At 30.4% G+C, this 21,266-nt stretch overlaps 1 protein-coding gene across 1 annotated transcript in view; it reads right to left on the bottom strand.

The window, feature by feature from the left end:
- LOC148272721 (uncharacterized) overlaps nucleotides 1-19,102 on the bottom strand; it is a 249,663-nt gene extending 230,561 nt beyond the window's left edge. Inside the window, exon 1 of the mRNA XM_088239654.1 lies at nucleotides 19,028-19,102. The gene's annotated coding sequence lies outside the window, so the exon portion shown is untranslated. The remainder of the gene's footprint in view (nucleotides 1-19,027) is intronic.
- Nucleotides 19,103-21,266: the final 2,164 nt, after the last annotated feature.

Raw genomic sequence — 21,266 nt, 5'->3', positions numbered from 1 at the left:
GTCGAGTTCAGAACTACCCAAATCAAAATTTACTCTCCAAAATCATTTAGGCAAACTTATGTCGCATTTGAGCGATAATTATGCACAGCTTACTATTTTATTTGACTTTCGATAATAATGTTTTACAGTTAATATGTTTATGCTATTATAAATAAAATAATTGTTTTTTGTTTTAAATCACCACCACCGTTTATATCTTCCTATAAACAAATATCTATGGAGTGCGCCCAGCTTCCAGCCCGTTCTCAGTGAACGGTGATACTAGCCGATTACCTCAGCTAATTCCTCCTTACAAAAAAGTACGCGATATTTTTCATCATTAACCCAAGTCAGCTTTTTAAGTACTAAAACAAGCTTGTAGATTACAAATATTATTTGATGATTCTCTATTTAGAAACTAATATTTTGAACATTATTTCCTATTAAAAGAACTATTTTTTATTGATATAATACCGTTGACATATTATGTACCACATAGGACATCTGGCGTTTGCAGTAGCCATTTTTGGCATTATTTATTTTGAAAAAAATCGACCAGTATTAGGTGTTTACAGTTACTGCTAAATATCATTGTGGTATTTGTAAAAAAACTTTGGCACAAGTATTGTTTAAAAAAATAGTGTAGAATAAATCTACGTATATCGCGTGGTTAATAATAATTGTAGTTTGAGTTGATTTTCACATAAAAAAAGTCATTTATGATTAAATTTCTTACGTATTATGTACTTATATGTAGGAACAAATAAATGAATATTTTTGTAGATTATCAATCAAATAAATCACGGCTTGTCACTGATTCTCGCATTCATATTGTAATTTATACTTACTTGTTTATTATTTAATAATAAAATAATCAATATACTACATGGATACAAACATAAATTTAGTGTCTGCAATGATAAACAAAAATAAAAACCTTGAAAATATTACGCCAATAATAGCGAATAAGTGTAGCTATCACTTCTATTAATGACATCCTTGTATCAATAGAAACATCCAGAAATGTCGTATGTGTAATGTGGAACCCCCTATCTCGTATCTCTATGGGGTTGTTAGATTTAATCAGGATTGTGATAGGGGACTAGAATAACTAGGATCACCATTCTCCGAGCTTCTGCGGTCCAGAATAATTATTGAAGGCACTTATGGACACATGTGGATCAAAACATTAGAATGAAACTTTGCATTTTGTGTGTGAGGCGTGGCTTCTGGTCACCATTTTACTATCATGTACGAATAAATTTTAGCTTTATTAAATGAAGGCTTATTTAAGACCAAAACTACCATTAGTCGACTTTCAATTAAGCTTACAAGAAAACAGATTATTTCAAATGCTTTTTTTGGTACTCGAAATAATCGTTTTTTAATATCATATCACTCATAAAAACACCAAAAAAGTATATAATTTTTTTTTATTTCAAAACGCTTTATAATTTTAAAATGTACCTAATATTTAATACTCGTACATTATTAGTAGGCACATGGAAATAAAAACAATTTTTATTTTATATAAAATATTATTGATAAATTTGCTTTGTAATTCATGGAAGGGTTAAAATTTTATGCATTTTACATCTAAGTATTTCAAAAATAATGTTTAAATTATTATATCGATAATATTTTTGTGCGTTTACTGAAATTCAATAAACGTAATAAGAAATAAATAATAAAATGTTAGTATTTTTTTATTGTGTCTGGACTTTTATACCATATTATCAAAAAATGCAAATTAAAAAAATAGAAATAGAAAAATTGTAAGCTATTTAAGAACAGGTTAACTAATGAGATAGCAAACATCCATTTGTACACTATATAAAAATGTGCCTTTTGTAACCTTATTATTCGAATAACTTATTATGAAAATAAAACTGTTTTCAATTAAAATAAACGCCATATTTGTCTGCACTGAATATAAAAAATCTGAAATTCACAATTCCACCAATTTGAGGAATTGTGGACACCATTCATCAAGAGAAAAGAGCCCATACTTTGAGAAAATAAGGGGAAAATGAGATTACCCAAAAGATGCAATACAAAAGGCAATAAATTAAATTGATTATTTTTCCCATATAATGCGGACATTGAGGTATCGGAAAGGCTCATTTTGAAGACTGTTTGAAGCAAATAATAAGTTACGAGATTTTTGAAAAGGTATTCCCTCGACATGAACATGAGCAAGAATGATTGGGAGTTTATTTCTTATGATAAAATAAATATATTTTCAGGACTAATAAATAATGATATAACTCAGACCAAAAAGTTTACTTGACGATTTTTATGCAACTGGTGCGGCGCGACTCTGAAAATAGCGGAAAATAATGGGTGGTGCTCACTTTTAAATTTAGAAATATTTCAATCTATTGTATATTGATTTATGTTGTATTGTAAAAACCCTCTGTCAATGTTATAAACGAATTATTCTGACTGACCCTCCAATAACTAAAAGGGTCCCCATACATTTGTCATCATTAAATTCGCACCGAAGGAAAATGGCGAAATTCATTTCCTGGATCTTACTCATTTCTCCGATAAACATGTCCCCGTTCTCACGGACCTTTGATCAAATGCCCTCAAGTCGCGAATTATGGCAACATTTGTTATTGTAGGAACAATTTATATCCAGCGGAAGCACACATGACGCCATTACGGGGAAGCGCTCATTTTGCAGGAAGTGCCGCCATCTTATTGCAATAAAATGGCGAGACATTTTGACGTTTCGTTTTTGGCGGGGAAGCGAAATATGAGGAGATGATTGATCTTCTTGCTATCTTTTTTTTATATTTCATTGCGAAAGCTTTTCGTTTGAAATCAGAATGGGAGCTTCAAAGGATAAATAGATAGAAAAACCCTCTAAATATGTTTTGTCGTAAATTTTAATCGGATGCGATTTAAAAAAAGCGTTATTTTTTTTTAATTTATGGTCGAAGTTTAACGAAACGTTAATAAACAACTTGATTCAAAATTTAAAAATTTCCATTTTAACCACGTTTATAAGGTGTGTTCAGAAAAAAATTTAAATTTTCGTTTTTTGAAAGAAAAAATATTTTTCGTCCACATTATAATATTGTTGCCTTCACAGTAGTCCTTATTCGATATTTTGTAATTCTTCCAATCCTCAAAACACTTCTTAAACTCGATCTTTGGGATAGCCTGTAGCTCTTTCAGCGATGCGCTTTTAATGTCATTTATGTTTGTAAAACGACGGCCTTTTCAGGTTCTCTTTATTTTTGGAAATAGGAAAAAGTCACTCGGAGCCATGTCTGGCAAATGTGGAGGCTGAAACATCATTACAGTATTGTTTTTGGCCAAAAGTTTCACAAACTAGCAATGAAGTAAGAGCAGATTATCATGCTGCAAAAGCCATGAATTAGTTTGCCACAAATCTGGGCGTTTTTTTCGGATTGTTTCACGCAAACGGCATTGAACTTGTAGGTAGTACTCTTAATCGATTGTTTGACCTCGTGGTAAGAATTCATAATGCACTTTGCCATTAAGATCGAAAACACAGTGAGTATTACCTTCGCGTTTAACCGCACTTGTCTAGCCTTTTTCGGTCTTGGCGATCCAGAATGCCCCCACTGGTACAATTGAGCCTTAATTATGTTTCGTCACCTGTCATAACACGTTTCAGTAATTCTGGATCGTCGTTGACTTAATTTAGTGATACTCGAGCAACTTCCGTTAGCCGCTGTTTTTGTTCAAAATTCTACAATATTGGAACAAATTTTGCTACCACGCATTTCATACCCAAAACGAAATTTCACGAAATGATCCAATCGATATGCCAACATTATCAGCGAATTCTTCGATTGTGATTCGGCGATCGTTCATAACCATTTTATCAACTTTTCATCGGTGGTTGAAGTGCTGGGGCATCCTTGCCGTTCGTCATCTTCAATGTCTTCACGGCCATCTTGTAAACGCTTATATCACTCTTAAATTCTTGTTTTACTCATAAAAAAACCCACCATAGGCCTTTGTTAACATTTCACACACTTTGTTACACTTTATTTATTTTTTTTACACAAAATTTGGTACAAATTCTTTAACCCATCTTTTTTAACAAACTTAAATCGCCGAGATAAAAAAAACATGCGTAACCTTAGCGGCTGCTCTAGACAAAGTAAACAATGAATAATGCTGGAAAAAAAATGACAATCGGATTATTTGAACCGCGAAATTTAAAAATTTTCGTTATTTTCTGAATACATCTCATCTCGTATGTAGATACTGATAAATGTTTAGTGGGTTATTATAACTGGGTGTTGAACATCTTTAAACAATACCGGTACTTACATTTTTACCTCAATGCTCGCGTGGCTAGTCGGCCAAAATAATGTAAGATTTTTCATGGTTTCGGGCATCTTTTTAAATGAAAAAATGCCTATCGTAAAATGTATTTTTATTACAAGGTAACAACAAAATATAATGTTTTAAGGTAGAGAAACATTAAACATAACCTTTTATTATAGGAACCTGGTAATAAAACAGTATTTAAGGATTTATGAGAGGTCAAGAAATAAAAAACTTATATATCATAAGTTTAAAAAAATTGAGTACATATTATAGCCAGATGATCCAGTAATACAATGGGAAGGAAAAAAAACCCCTTGCTCTAAACTAAAATATAAACTCAATGTTCGCGTGGACTACTATGGTAGTCCTTACGATTCAACACCAAATTTAATAGTCGTGTGCTTACACTCAGCGTCTGCGTGGCACTTATTCTTAAGATAATTTTGAACGTAGTTTTGCAGAAAGCATCCAGTAATACAAAAGTGAAACTGAGATAATAATAGCACATTTGTGAAAATAGTGAATAATCACATCTATACAACAGTTTTTTACTTTAACAAATGATAAATTATAAAGAGATTTGTTTTTTTTTAATAAAGCGAAAATGAGTTTTATTATGTATTTAATCAGTTTCATTACTTTTTCATATCTGGCTGACCACACAATCTAAGATATGCATTGTGCAAAACATAGTTGGCCCTGGTAAAACTCTAATGTATTTTGTTTCATAATGTATTTAACATGTTATTTTATATTTATATAAGGGTACATAATTGTAAAGAATCACTTTATGATTTGTTGTAACAATTTTGAAAATAATTTCATTATATGTGACCACCAGACAACCTAAAATACGTACTGTGAAACTGTTAACTTTACCTTTATGAACACGTGATAGAAATACGTTGCATTTGGTTTACCTATGCAGTGCCCTATGCACTACTGAGTGACAAAAGGGAAATGATGAAATATTTTTCATTAACGTATAATGACATATTATTTCGCATTGGAACAAAATTCATGTTTTAAAACATTTGAATAATAATAACACAAAATATATTTTTTAAATTGGATCTAGAGAATATTAATGTTGTTAAAAATATTTAAAGTAGTTAAACGTATCCCCCTGTGCTGCTGAAGAGTTTCATGAACCACCTTCAGTGCGTTTCGCGAAATCAGATCAACAGGTAAGTCTACCAGGCTAACATAGATTGCCAGAAGACGCCGAGATACCATGATTAACCATGCTGGTACAAGAAACAGGGGTTCTGCGATACTATCTTCGATTGTAACACGCGTTGCAGAGATGTGTTCTGGTATTCGCAAGAAATAAACAAAATACATTTGTGTTTAATTGCCGGAGGAGAGATACGATCGGGTTACCTTCGTACGTTTAACATGCTAAAGAACTGCCCGAGAAATGAGATAAGCGAACGAGAACTGTATAATTCATTTTATAATCTTTAAATCTGTCATCATCACCCCGTTTTAAATATAGTGTTTGGTGAATTAATGAAGATGGATAGTCATGATAATGCGCATGTTAAAAATAATTATTTACATTGGTGATTATGCATGTATTTTTATAAAAAGAAAAACCTTTTAATCTTAAGAATAACGTTGACTATGAAATATATTTCGTTGTTAATAATTATGCGTGAACGTAAATATACGTAAATAAATATTGAATAGATATTCAACTAACAATGATAATCCAATGTTTTTTTCTATGTAAAATACAGTTTTCGGCGTCAAATTGAACCAGAACCCTAGACGAGCGTTTTTGACTCCATTGCTGTTCTCATGTAAAAACATCGACTGGAGTTGAGCTCATCTCGTTGTTTAGTCGTTGGCGCATTTGCCTACCTTTCTTGAGGTCTTGGGTTCAATTCCGGCAGGGCTAACGTGAAATATTGATTATTGAGGTTGTTTATATTGCAATATTTTATTGTTCCTGGACTGATACCTAAACCGTTGGACTTATCAACATTATGTAACAGAAATTATCGGAGTTTGCTGCATTTCTTTTTTAAATGCCGTGTTTTCTGCATCACTGGGTGCAAAATGAGAAATAATGATAATCAAATATTTTAACATCATTTTCAATTTAAAAAAATATGAATCGTCATTTTAAATACTGTTATATAAAATATTTAAGGAAAATACATTAATCTGTCACAATAAACTGCTATTTAAAATTATACGTTGTTCGGTGTACCACAAAAAAATATTGAATTTGAACAAATAACTTGTTTTAAGCTTACATTATGTCATTTTGAAATAGTTGAGGAAAAATGTTTTAAACATCTGTTTTATACATCGCTTTTGAGCAGAGGTGGCCAACTTGATCAGATTTACTTTTTACTGTCCAGAGTCCTTGCGATCTATCAATAATTTTATTAGAGTTGTATAATAAGCTCAACAGTAGATTTAATCAAAAATGGCTTATTTTAAATTTTCAAAAATCCGGACTTTTTGATATTCGTTTAATGTAATGATAAACACATGAAAAAATTGAAAAAAAATCTGGATAACATCTTAGTGTGAAAATGTTAGTGTGAACATCTTTCAATAAGATGTTCACACTAACATTCAGGGTCAATAAGTCAGATTTTAAGCTAGATATTGCCAACCTTAACGAATTTAACGTAAATACGTTTGTCATGCGAGAACGGCGCTTACTTTTCGTTTACTTTAAGTATAAAAATGCTGATTCATATAAATATGTTGAACTAAAATACGAATGCAATTGTTCAGCACATTTTTTAGAATAATGATATTCCTCGTTGAAAACCAATGTCCACAAATCTAGACCAGAGCTTGACCTTGCTTTCAGAAATATATTACAGTGCCGAGTAAGAATTTCATTTTCTAGTTAAATATAATCCGTTCGAAACATCTCTACAATTTTGTGGAACATTTCATAAGTGTCCTTAATATCATTATTAAACGGATATCTAACTAAATTTATTAGCCTTGTCGCGATCGACAGGCCTAATAACCGCGATTGCCCGGTTGGTTACCGCCATTTTAGAGTATTATAACCAGAAAATATTTTGTTCAGCCCAGATGAATAAATAATTTTGTAGAGCTCACAAAGTAATAAAAAATTAGTTAAATTAGAAATTTGTTCCGCTATAATTTTAAAACTGTCGAAGATTTTGAATTTAGTTGAAAAGATTTTCGTTATTCGAATAATTAATTTTAGACACATTATTCTTAAGCTTTCAATAAATTTCAAACTCGTTTAAAATGCTAAGTTATAGTAATGAAGTCAGCCATTTTATTGGAACAATGAGCAGAGAGGACTTTTATTGGCTAAGCTTTCATTCTATTTGTAAAGTTGGCCCAAAGTCGTGAGGCTTTTCAGTCGTAAGTGGAGAATTTATCGACCGCTGGGTGAATTGAAAAACAAAACTTCCCTTAGCTCTAAGTCCTTTTAGCGGAAGGGGGGATAATACCCCTAATACACAGCCAAGAAAAAGGACAAAGAGATCCTTGCGAGATTTTAAATAAATTACGGATTCGAATAGTGCGGAAATTGGAAGGATATCAATTTGGATCGTTTAGGCTCAGACTGTTATATTATATCAATGTATGTATTTTTATCATATTGCATACAATCTCATTTGAATATTTATTTACATGGAGCTAAAAAAAGCAAGTAGGTAGAAACCGAGAGAGTTGAGGAAACGAAGCAAGAGGATGAGGGAGTTTGGTTGTTATCCGTGGCTCTATCCCAATGTTTTCCTCTTGTGCATGTTGGGGACCAGCAGTTAGCAACTTATAAGGGATGGGTTCGCACTGACCTATTTTTTCAGACTGATAAGAGATTATATCGAGAACTTAGCTATTTTAAAGAGTATCAATTTTTGACTGATGGTTATCTCCGATAGCGTCAGCACCAGAGGCGGTTCCTTAGTATGTGCATAAGTGCAGTGCACTGCCAAGTAAAAATTTGTGTGAATAAATTAGTAATTTTATTAATAGTAAATATATGTTATAAGTAGGTAGAAAGAAATAGGGATCTGTTGCAATATTGTACACGTAAACATCATAATATTCAATACTAGCGCCAAAAAATCTAGCAAAATCGAATCTAGCGGACGATTTTCTCATCTTGTCTACAGATGCGCAATCGTCCCAGTGCATATTCTGTTTTGCACAATATTTTACCCTGAATTTGTAAGAAATATATCATATCTCCTAAAATCGTCATTTGAGCGAGACAGATAATGCTCCATACCGATGAATTGTGCGTCGGCGAGAGAAGATAATAAACAAATTCTGGGCATTGCCAACGCATGCGCAGATTTGAAGTTCGTTTGTAATGTCACTTTGAACATGCGTAATGACATGATATTAGTACGAATTTAGTTAACTATAGCGTGCGTATTATGTTGGGCGCATTTAGCGTTTCTAGTTCCGATGCGCGGGCTGTCATACTATTGCTCGTTTATCACGTCAGACCTATCATATTATTATAATATTATTTAACTGAATAATATACAAGTTGACAAAATGTAAAAAAAATGCACTGCCAATGTTTTCGGTCAGGAACCGCCAGTGGTCAGCACATACTGTTTTACCTCCCAGCTTCCAGAACCAACCTGCCTCTGGTTTTGTCGATTAGAAAAGCAGTCAGGCAGTTGAACATTATCACTTAAAAGATAGACATCTTTCACATCAGTGAAACTATGATTAAGAGGCAAATACTGTTTTTATTGGAGAGTATTTTGCCTTAATAGTGTCAAACCATTACTGCTTTGATATATTGTACCAACATAACGACTTAAATATTTGCTTATTTGTAATGTTATTTTGGTAAAAAAAATTAATGTGAATTTAAATTTGAAAAAAATAAAAGGGTACAGTCTCCTACAAAACAGACCTTCCAAATAATGGAAAACTGGGGTTTTTACTGAATGCTGTCATCAGCTTGGTCCCGGATTAAGAGGAATGGAGGCTCATCCTACGCTTAGTGTGTTTGTAGTGGCTAGAGTCAATTATTGTTATGGTATCTATGCAGGTCTGCCAATGAACAAAATGACCCGATTTTAGTCTGTATTAAATGCTGCAGCGAGACTTATTATTGAAATATCTAAATTCAGTCATATCACTCTACTGCTACGGGAATTACACTGGCTACGCTTTCAACAGAGGGTGAAATACAAACTCTGTTGGCTTATGAATAAATCACTGCACAACTCTGCTGCAGAATATCTAAGGAAACTATGCATTCCAGATGAACTAGCTGACAGGCGATTACGCTTAAATCACATTTTGCACGGCGTAAATAGTAAGTTGGTGGTCATAAATATATCGAAAGCATTTTTTTTTAATTCAGCTTACTTGCAAAAACCCTGCATTTATTTCAAGGTGCTTTACACTGTAATTTTCATGGTCCGGCATTTGAAACGTTAGACTAACTATCTTACTTATGTGTAGCAAAAAAATATCGAGAATTTTTGTGATTGGTGGGCCACTTCAGTGCTCCATCCGCCACTATAAGAAATGATAAATATGTTTCAAAGTAGACTTCGATAAAAAAAAATGCAATAAAACACATGATATTTGTATCCACACAACAAAATGCAATGAAGGGTTAATTGCCTATAAATCACTTAAAAAAATTAGCATAAAACATTTATCCATTATAATTGATAAAAATGTAAAATGGAAGGAGCAAATAAATAATATTGTAAATAGAATAAGAAAACTTATTTATGTATTTATAAGATCAAGGAATATATAAACCATCAAAAAATTTAAATCAATTTACTTTGCATTATTTCAATCCATATCACATCATAAAATAATCTGATGGGGTGGTGCTTTTAAAACAACTAGTTTACCGGTCAAAAAAATTAATTATAAAATTCAAATAAAAAAAACGGCTAATTTTCTCACTGTTCAATTATTTAAGAAAAATAAGGTTTTAGGAATAGAACTGTTATATAAAAATAATTGCTTGCTTTAAATACTCAAAGAAAATATAAATAGTGGTGTTTCTAGGTTACAAAACGTAAGTACGCGACCTAGTACAGGTGGTAATATCTTAATTCCCAAATTAAAAACAATTACAGCACAATAGCGTTATACTTACAGAGGAATATTTTTTAATGAAATGAACAAAGAAAATAAAAAGTGCAGTCAGAAATACAATACGTTAAAGAAAAAAGTGAAATGTATTTAATTAAATTAATATAAAAATTGTTTTTAGTAGTAATACTGTATACTTATATTTGCTATCTAAATAAATTTAAAAAAATTAAAAAAAAAATTTTTGCTTGACAAATATCTGTGCACATAAAATATTTACATAATGCACATGTCTTGATGAAAAAAAACATAAATTTAAAACCCAGATAAATGCGCCTGGCATTCTAGCCACCTTGCCTACCATTACGGAGAAGTGGGAGTACCTAGTGTTTGCATATTAATTTTGTTTATAAAACTATCCATTCAAATTTATATTAAACAAAGAAAACAAAATCTCAACTGCGCCTAGCTAATGGTAAATAAAAAAATTTCGGCGCATTTTTAGTACAAATAAAAAAATTAAAAAAATCAAATAACAAAAAAAAAACTCCAATAATAATTTGAAATTCAAACAACGTAATTCTCAAGCATTAAAACCGTATTTTTAACAATTCCGTACTAATGGTACAGCCAAGGTAAATTGCAAATCTTCGTAGAACTCAATTCGATCTAATTCCAAATTACAAATTCATTCAAGCACGTGTTATTTGTTTGTCCGTGGAATTCTCGGTGCAAATCTGTCTGTAAGCATTACACCAGGTACTACAGACTAACAAACTTATCTGTAGAATTGGGGAGGGCGCTATAGTCGAGTCGATGCAGTGTTATTCGTATTTTAAAAACTTTCTAATACAAAATAAGACATCATGATGTAGATTTACGTGCGGTTTTCAGCGAAATATAGATCGTTGCGCTGCTCGAGTTCGTAGATATTAAAATTTCCAATCGAAATAAGTAAAAATAAAGTTAGAAGCATAAATTTTTTTTTCATCGACCTACCAGGGTTGCATTTTTGATTGTTGTTTTTTTGTGTTTAAAAAAAAGTTTGTTTTTGGATGTTCAGAAAAAATATTCGCTTTTTATGGATCCCAATCAGATTCTTCCCTTACATTCCTTATACTTTCGGCCCATTTATTTCTTTTTACTGGATTTTTGGTGATATTAAAATAATATTCACTAACATTCAATATATTTTGAAAATCGCATTCATGAAAAAAATGTACTCCTGTTGATGAGAAGAGCCGAGTTTGACATTTACAAAAAGAATTCTATATTTGAAAAGGAATTATTTTATGTTTTGGAATTCAACCATTAACAAGTACCTAGGTACCTACTTATCAGCGGAAAATATTTTTCCAAGGTAATAGCAGGCAAGCCAACGTTCGGGCAGGACAACGTCTGTCACAAACAAGAAAAAATACTATGTTCAGAAAAAAGCGTTTACATAATAAAAATAGTGAAAAACTTTCAAAACATGATGTGTTGGCCATCTATCAGCTATCACGAAACCGTTGAGACCCTTCGCGACCAAGAAAGCAGTCAGTAATCTCTTTAGCTTGCAGCTCTTACAATATTTCCACGGGTTTGTCATTTTATTATTTATTTTCGTCCCATGCTAAGTATTGTTTCTGCACTAAAAGCGCTAACTGTCTGTTGAGAATTCAGATCGGTATAAATCATAGTGGTTATAAAACTGATGGGTGCGAGTCTTTGTTAGTATGAGTGACGACCACTGTCGTCAGTAAATTTTGTTGCCCGATTCCTTAATTATAGAATATTCTGTATATTTTTCTAGCCAAAATAGTACTATTTTGGCAAATGTAATTTTAATAGGCCCTTTTTTATGGAACCGGCACCTAAAATTATAAAATATATCTGCATAAAATGGGTTTTGCTGCAAAAAACCGTATGTGGGTTTTATTTGTAAAACATGATTTTATTTCGATGGTTTCAAGGCAAACAATTGTACAAATATGTAAATAAGGGCGCAAAGTAGTGCTTTGTAATATTTAATTGGTAAATTTATATCATATGATAGTGGAGCTAGGTAAAAGTAAAATGGATTGTCTCATTCGCCCATACCAATGCTGAATCAACTGCTCCACAACTGTATGGCTTATGTTAGGTTTTTGTTGTTTTCATTGTGTGTTTTTTAATATAAATAATATAGATGTATAAAAGTACCTTGTTTTTAAAACTGTCTGAATATTTGTTAATTATGTTTGTTTTTTAAGTGAGTCTTCTTTGTTTATTCTCAAATGAATAATGAATAAAAAAAAAACTAAATTGTTAAGTGTCCTCGTCACGGGAAACCCCAGTGAGGTCACATTATTTTTATTATTAATTATAGTTTGTAAGCGAAAAAATATGAATAAATAAAATATGACGGAAGATGACCTTAATTGACTGAAAATGACAATATACGCTTATAACATTTTTTTGGGTATCGTCAATTTGATTAATTTTAATAAACTTTTTTTTAACATATTACAACAATGATAGAGAACATTTAAAAGAATGAAATTTGGATATATATAGATATTTAAGAGGCTATTGACTATCATTTGCTAGTTTAAGTGGCCATTTTCCACACTAAAAAACATTTGTCAATTTAAAAAAAAAGAAGAGAAAGTTTAGGTTTGAGTAACGCAGTGTAGTGGTCAGTGCGTTTGCCTACCATGCTAAAGGTCTCTGGTTTGATTGCCGAGATGGTTGACATGAAATATGTATTTAAAAATGTGTTTTTACACTAAAATATTCCATAGTCTCTGGACTAGTAACTGAAGCGTAAGACTGATCATTTTACTTTTGTGTAACAAAAATAATCAAGATACACAGCGATTGGTGTACCAATGCAGTGCTGTATGTACCATTAGATGCGGAAAGGGGATGATGATGTTAAATAATAAATTTGATTTCTATTTGGGGTAGTTAATTAATTTTTTTTTTTATTTTTTTTTTTATTATTTATAAAACATGTAATACAAAAATTACATATTATACTCCCAGGCGTTATTAGAAACTCATTTGGGACCGTACATAAGAAAAATATTTTTTTGACTATACATAATATCATACAAATTAATACATCCGAAATAAAAAGAAAACATTATAGTATAAGAAACATATAACACCATCTTAGCTACATTAATACTTATCACTATCAAAAAGATTTAAGAAATAATTTTTAATTGCGACACTTCTGATTTTTTATTCAGTTTTTCGTGTCTTAGCTCATCAGACAGTTTATTATATTCAGAATGGCCAATATTTTCCAAAAACCTTCTGCCAAACTTTGTTGAGCGAAACTTAGACACATGAAGATTCCCTGAATAAAGTTAAAATTGTAAAGTTAAAATAGGCTAAATAGAATTGTGAATGTCACATAGTGTATTAGTGATATCAAATGACGTTTGAAAATGGTGTCATTTTAATCAAAAATTAATTCGTTCTACAGGATAAGTTTGTGGCACTGTACGTACAATCCCACCAAAGAAGATATATATCCAATCCAGGGTTGCTACTTGGTACCTACCTGTTACCTAATTACGTATTCGAAGTGTTTCGCAAGTACTGAATTAATTGGAACACATCGGTAGGTGGGTACTGTTTATCCGATTTCGCGCAGCCCTGTTGCGCCTTGGGTGGATTTGAATTTAGAACGAATCGAGGGTTTGTAGTATTTATAAACGCGGAAGATTTGAATAACGAACTGCTTGAGCGTTGCGGAAAGTTCTCCGAAGGATTCAAATTTCATAAACTAAAGAAAACGGCAGTCTGAAGAAATATTGGTATTCTATAGAAACATTAGCCTTCAAAAATCTAAGTTAGGTTTGATGGTTTATTATCCATTAAAAAAATATCTGGATATGATGATTATTGATTACAAATATTACAAACATATATAATTATGAAGGTAGTGAAGATTAATTGCATGAAATTGATTTTGTGCTAAGTTTACAATGATTTTTTTTTATATAATCAAGTCTATTTATGTATTTATCAAATAAAATAAAAAAACAATGTATTTATAAACTTTTATAGTAAACAATAAATACCTTAATTTTTTAAATTATATTTTAAATATCATCATTGTAAATGAAAAGAATTACTTAACATAATTCATCGATTACTATTATTATCATTATGGGTAACTTATATGGCGCCATTTTTGTAAGATAATACCTCAAGGGCGCTTTACATAGTCATTTTTAGTACTGCAGAGGAGCATTTATTCAATAATTTAAAATACATATTACAATTTGTGACCCACTAAGTCTAAAGACTTTTCGGTGGGACACATTTTTTTTAATGACAGGTTTATTTTACATTTTTAATTTTAAATTATATCAATTTATTTATTAACAGGCACTATAAAGCATTTGGAATATATTAATTCAGTTATTTTTTTTCATTTGAAGATTTTCATGTTAATTATGGTTTGTGGGAGATCATTGAATAGCCTTGGAATAACGCAATTTAATGTTCAATTTAATAGTGATTTAGCATATAATATATTATGGAAACTTTACTGGTCTTTTATGAGAGTTGAGTTTAATTTTGTAAACCTTCAAATAATGTTGATAAATAGCACGGAATGTTCCCTAAATAAATAAAGTCTTAATAAAAATTATCTTACTCATAAATTTTCTCTGTTATGGTATATTTTTTTAAATATATTTTTTCATTTTAGTGAATCTCTCGTTTTTTGTTTGGCTTTCTATTGAATGAATTTTGAAATTTAGATTTTGTAAAAAACAACTTTATTTTATTATTTGGTTCTAGAGCACTAATATATAAAAAACTGAAAAAAAGCAGGATGAGGTATGGTCTTGTCATGCGTAGAGGTGAAGACTATTCAGTAAGAAGAGCGCTCAACTTCTAAGCTTAAAAAAGAGGTAAAGGCAGACCCCCAGCAACATGATGGTCTACTATTGAGAAGCAGTTGGCAGCACAAAATGTTTCCATAGTGACAACCCAGGACAGAATATCCTGATAGATAATTAAATTTAACAAAAAGTTAAATTAATAAAATAATCCGTTATTCATGTAAAGTATTTGCAGCACTTTTAAATTAATAACATATCTTAACAAAAACGTCGAAAATGACGTTTTATAAAATAACCCTACGTGATAAAAATTATGTTTATTATAATGTAATCTTTTTTCACAAACTGTTTCGATAATATTGACGCTTGTTTGAATTAATAATTAAGTTTCCGGAATTGTTATCTAAACAGTTAAACAGTGGTGCGTGATAAATCTGGGCAAAGTTGCACACAACTTCCCTAATTACTCAGGACCATTGGCGTTGGAACAACTGTTGCAATCCCTTCTTCTGGCCAAACTTGGGTTACTATTGCCAATACCAATATACAGTAGGGACCAAAAGGTTCTTACCCTTCATTCATATATATAAAAATAATTTTGGTTGTCTAAATATTAAACATTGAAAATTGATATAAATATATTTTATTTACAGTACTAAAATGTTTTGCCGACCATGTACATTATTAATATTAAACGATGTCTAATACAAAATATGTATGAACTTGAAATGCAGAACTTTAAGATATAAAAAATGATGCACACTGTATTTGATTCATTTGATTTTAAATTTAAGATACTTATCATATGTATTTAACTAAGACAGAACAAAATGCAATTCAATATTAAATTATTAAGAGTATCATTGCAAATTCTTAAGGCAAAACGACTTTGTAGTTTGTTTGAAAAAGTATTGATGTAAACACTTTATAAACAACAAGTTTTGAGTCACTCCTTTTTTGTAGACCGGAACTGGATTCAACCAGCCAATGACAGGTCATTAGCCATGTAAATGCCTAGACTTCTGTAAATTATTATTCATCTCTGTTGTAATATTTTTACTGAATGAACATTTCATCTACGTATAAGGGCAGGTTTATTGGCTTAAGGCAATTTCATCCTACTCACCCAAACAGTTTGATTTTAGAAAATAAATTGCAAATACGAGCATATTGTAGGTATAATACAATTGTTTAAAATTTCATTTTATCATTAAACAAAATACAGATAAAAATTTTCATGAAAAAATAAATTATAGAAATTAATTTAAAAATCAACACATTATTATGATGAAGGTTGATCGTTTTAAAACCGATTAAACCAACCTTTGCTTGCTTCTTCTCCTCCATTTTGAGATTTGAAATGATTTTTAAAAAAATCCATCTTTTTGATGCACAAAGTTTATTGATTAGTAGACTATTAAACTTTTATTTATCGTATAATCAGCGCTCCGATTTATCTGAGTTCTCTGACTTATGCTCTGATTTAGCGCTCTGACTTCTAAAATTGGTGGCGAATGAATGAATAATTGGCGAATCAGGTAGTGCATATGTAGAATTATCCGAAAATTATCAGATAGAGTTTTTACAAAAAAATACAAAATACCTAACATAGCGAGTGCACTTTATAGTGGCTCATAGAGTGTCTTAAAAAGGTCTTAATTCGCATTAGTGTCGAAAAATATATTTTACTCTCTCAACTATTGCCATCGTAATCCCACAAAAAAAATTACTAGTACCTACATTAAACTTTGAAAACACAAACAAATTACTAAAAAAATAAAGGTTTTAAATTTTACGAGTCAATATGAATTTAGTGCATAAGAAACAGGACCTTAAAAACACAAGGTAATTGGACACACGCAAGAAGCAATATATAATAATTATAGCAATTATTTACAAAGCTCATTTTAATCTTGTAAATAGGGATCAGAATATACAAGCTCCTTTTCATTGAGAATTCGTCCTTTTTAAGTGTAGAAATGTAAAATACATAGGAATTCCTTTATCATCGTATCTCTTCCAGTCTAGACCAATGCTAATATGATATTATTATTATCTTATTTTATATCTTATTCTTATTATAAATATAGATATCTTATTCTTATCATCATTGTTTCATATTGTTATCTCTCCGGGACAATGTCCGCGTTTGAATAATTTTTGGGCGAAATGTTCCGATGTTTATGTCCGCACAAGACGTTTCATCTCTTTCTTTCTCATAAGAAAATCTAGAGATACGACATTATCTTTGGGATAGTTACAGAAATGACCCATGCATTCGACATAACATGAATATTTGACGGCGCACGTGCTTAATAGTATTCTAGATAACATCTATAAAAATATAAAGAAAAATAGGTCCTTATATATTTGAGTGAAAAATTTTAAAAAAATATTATAAAACCTAATTGCATTATATACTTTCTTTGTAATGTATTTTTAGTAAATTAGTTTATTAGTGGAAAATTTTAGGGGGTCATTGACCCAATGGACATAAGGAAAAGCCGCCACGGACAGCAATATAAACAACTATACCAGATAAAAATGTGTTTCTATGTTGTGACCTATGTCCCCTTGTGTAGTTTCCTTAGTTCTATATGGTTTCTACCCGACCCGATTCGTACTTGGTAGCTACACAATCCCAGCACCTCGGTATCCATCGGAAATGGGGTAAAGAAACAGTAATTTACATTTTGGGTGCTCATTGGACCTTGATATTGGAACCTAACAGGAACATGTGCTGCGGAACTTTCTACCATTTTTCGTCCTGTTATAACTCTTGACTCTAAAATAAAGGTACATTTTAGACAAACGATAAAGAGCAACACACGATTTTAACTAAATTGATTTTAAAATTACTGGAATTTTTTTTTGTCTATTTATTGTCTACAAATACATTGTAATTGTCATTAAAACTACTTTATGCCCTTATTTATAAGTTATAAATAATTATACAAGACCTTTAAAATCAAATTTAGGACCTGTTTTGGTCCCACGTTTTAATTTCCATTATTAAAATATTTAACAAAAATTTGAAATATTTACTAATGAAAAATTTTTTATAATAAATAAAAAAAATCATCGACTCAGTGATTTTTTTATCACAATAATTATTCTAAATATTTTGCTAGTGATCCGTAACTATACCAAAAAATAAATGAAAATTTCCTTTTCACAATCTAAAAACACATTCAACAGTCTAAGCCCTTAAGGATACTACAAAACCTTCTATTTTATCACTTCCAGTCTTAAGCAGCCACTGCAGCGAATTTTACAAACTAAAAAAATATCACTTCCTAAAAGGTTTAGGATGGCGGAAGGTCACAGGAAACTTCAAAGCCTTTCCGGTTGTACCTTTTGGGCTTTTTGTAAGAGGCTTTCGTGGACATTTCCGTTATTTATGGCGGAGCCAGTCACAGATTTAATGTGACTTAAGTTCCTGGAGAAAACATGTGATCCTGGCCAGCGGAAATAGAGAAATAAGCCGAGGTAAATTTTACGGAATAGAACTGTTGAATTTTAAGATACGGGTATTGGCTTAATATAAATGTATCTTAAAGGGAAAGTTGATGATTTTTATACGTCATTATGATTTCTAATACTTTTATTAATTTATTTAATGTTATTATTGTTTCGAATCTACGACTACGTAATCCAAATGTAATTGAAATCTTAAAAATGAAGTTTTCCGATTTTTATAAAAAAAAAGTTTTTGAATGAGTGAAACCACTTTCGGTCTTCAAATCGATTTTTGGGTATGTGAAAGGAGTATTTTCACTCTAACCCAGATTTAAATAAGTACACTAGAATATTTCAAAGTCCCTGGACTGCTACCTGAAGCATTAAACTGATATTCTTACCTTCATGTATGAAAAATGATCAAGATGCACTGCGATTGATGCACCAATGCAGTGCCTTATGAACCATTAGGTGCTGAAAGAGAATGATGATGATGAAGATAAATAAGTATTCAAATTTATTTAATCATACTTCTTCGCATTTTTTTATGTTTATCTTTTGCGTTATTTATTATGCTTGACTTACTTTTCAATTTTTGCGATTGAAGGATTGCATTTCTGTATTTTAATTGCCTAAAAAAAACTATATAAGTAATTTTTATGCTGTGTGGATTTGTAAAGAATTACTAGTCCCGGAATGTTTTATTTTACAAGTAATAATGAAAGCGTGTAGAGTTTCACATATTTAAAAAGCATTTTTTTTTAATCCCTTTTAAAATCCAATCAACGACACTTGGTTTTTCTGAACTTTAAAAGAAGGTCAATAGAGAAACTCCTACTCACCAAGAACTGTTCTTATTTCAATGGAGAAACTCAATCTATACTTAAACAAATTAAAGTCATTTATTGTATTACATTGTAATAAATAGTCTGTTTTAAAAATGTTTTCTTTTAAAATACAAATACAATATCCTGTGAAGTTTTTCTGAGTTATTATGCCGTTTATTAAAACTTCTTCTTGCGGAAAGTTTTGACACCGTTACATGTCCATCATCTGAAAGACTGAAAATCTACGAACTTTCAAAATAAAAGCGTTTCCTTTTTTTATGTCAGTAAAGTAAAAAATGCGTATTTCAGAAAAACTTTACCTTGATAAATCGAATCCATACCGATTTTCATAATTTTTTTATGTATCTCTCATATTTTAGTTTCACGTATTTAAATGAAATACATAAAGTCGTATATTAATATGAGTCTAAAGGTAAGTATATTGAAAACGATTTTTTTTAAATCTTTGATTAAGTAAATATTTTTTTATTTTTAAAAAAATATTTTTTATTTGTTAATTTCATAAATGGTACACATTTAAAAAAAATCTTTGCATATAGTAAATGTTTTAGCTGTAACTCTCCAATAAAAGAGACTAACTCTTGTTCTTGGAGAGTGACTTACACCGTTATAGTTATTTATTTGAGTTTACATAATTTTGAATATACGAGTACATGAAAAAAAAAAGAGTTTATGTAAAGAAAAACAGAAAATAATAATACGTTCATACTAATTAAAATTTAATGCAGTTTTTACACTTGTTCAAAAAATTTCTGAAGATTTACTTTGAATTTATTAACAGATATATTAGTTTTAATAGTTTTAAAATTGAAGACGAAGCTATTTTGACCATGAAGTGTGTGGAATTTAGGGATTTTAATATTATTTGGGTATCCAAGTGACTTATTCACTTTAAATTATTTTATTTTTTCTTGTTTATAAATTTGAATAATGGAATTTATTTTATAAAAAGTGTCTACTGTATTTCTTCGCATATTAAAAAAAAAATATATTAAAAAAGAAATGTGTCATTAAAATGAAAGGTTCTCATTTTAATTTTATGCATTCGTGGTTAGAACGCAGTGCAAAATGTTATTTTGAAAGGCACGTGTCATATAAAACTGCAATCAGCCGACAAAAATAGATGTATCGAAAATCGCGTAGTGTCGGATTAGTGTACGCTACGCACTCCAATATTGACATTGTGGGTCGCATATTCATTGTACCAAAACAACAAACAGATCATTGTCACGTGACAACGACTGACACCTAGCACCTATGAATGCATAGAGTAACATGTACTCAGCCGTATCACCGCCATGCATGCACGCACTCTTTGAATGCGATGAAATTATCTTTTTTAGACATTTATAAAAATAAAATAAAAACAAAAAAAAACTTCATAAAATCAACAGACAGTTTCACAATTTTAAAATGTATTTTTAACATTCAAAATAAAGTAAGGTAGAGTATTCCATGCGAATGAAAACATTTTTAAAATTTTGAAACATTTTGTGTTTATTTATTGTGAATGAAGTTAGTAGAATTCCATTTTAATTATTGGTAAGGTATTCAAAAAGTTTGATAATACCCTAACAAGACGAAATGCGTCAAACTTTACACATTTACGGTTATTTATTTAAAAATTAAAGTTTAATGTAATCAAATAATAGTATTTCAATAAGTGTTTGTATTTTGCGTTTTTTTATCTTTTAATTAAAAAAAAACAAATAAAATGAACTTCTACGTCTTTTCTTTCTCGTTTTTTTTCCATATTTTTCTCTCTTTTTTTATTTCTATGTCTTTTAAATTA

This window comes from Micrasema longulum, unplaced genomic scaffold (assembly GCF_059751315.1).
Source record: "Micrasema longulum isolate JH-2025_06_02 unplaced genomic scaffold, ASM5975131v1 h1tg002217l, whole genome shotgun sequence".
Lineage (NCBI taxonomy): Eukaryota > Metazoa > Arthropoda > Insecta > Trichoptera > Brachycentridae > Micrasema > Micrasema longulum.
This window is presented reverse-complemented; position numbering and strand designations above follow the sequence as displayed.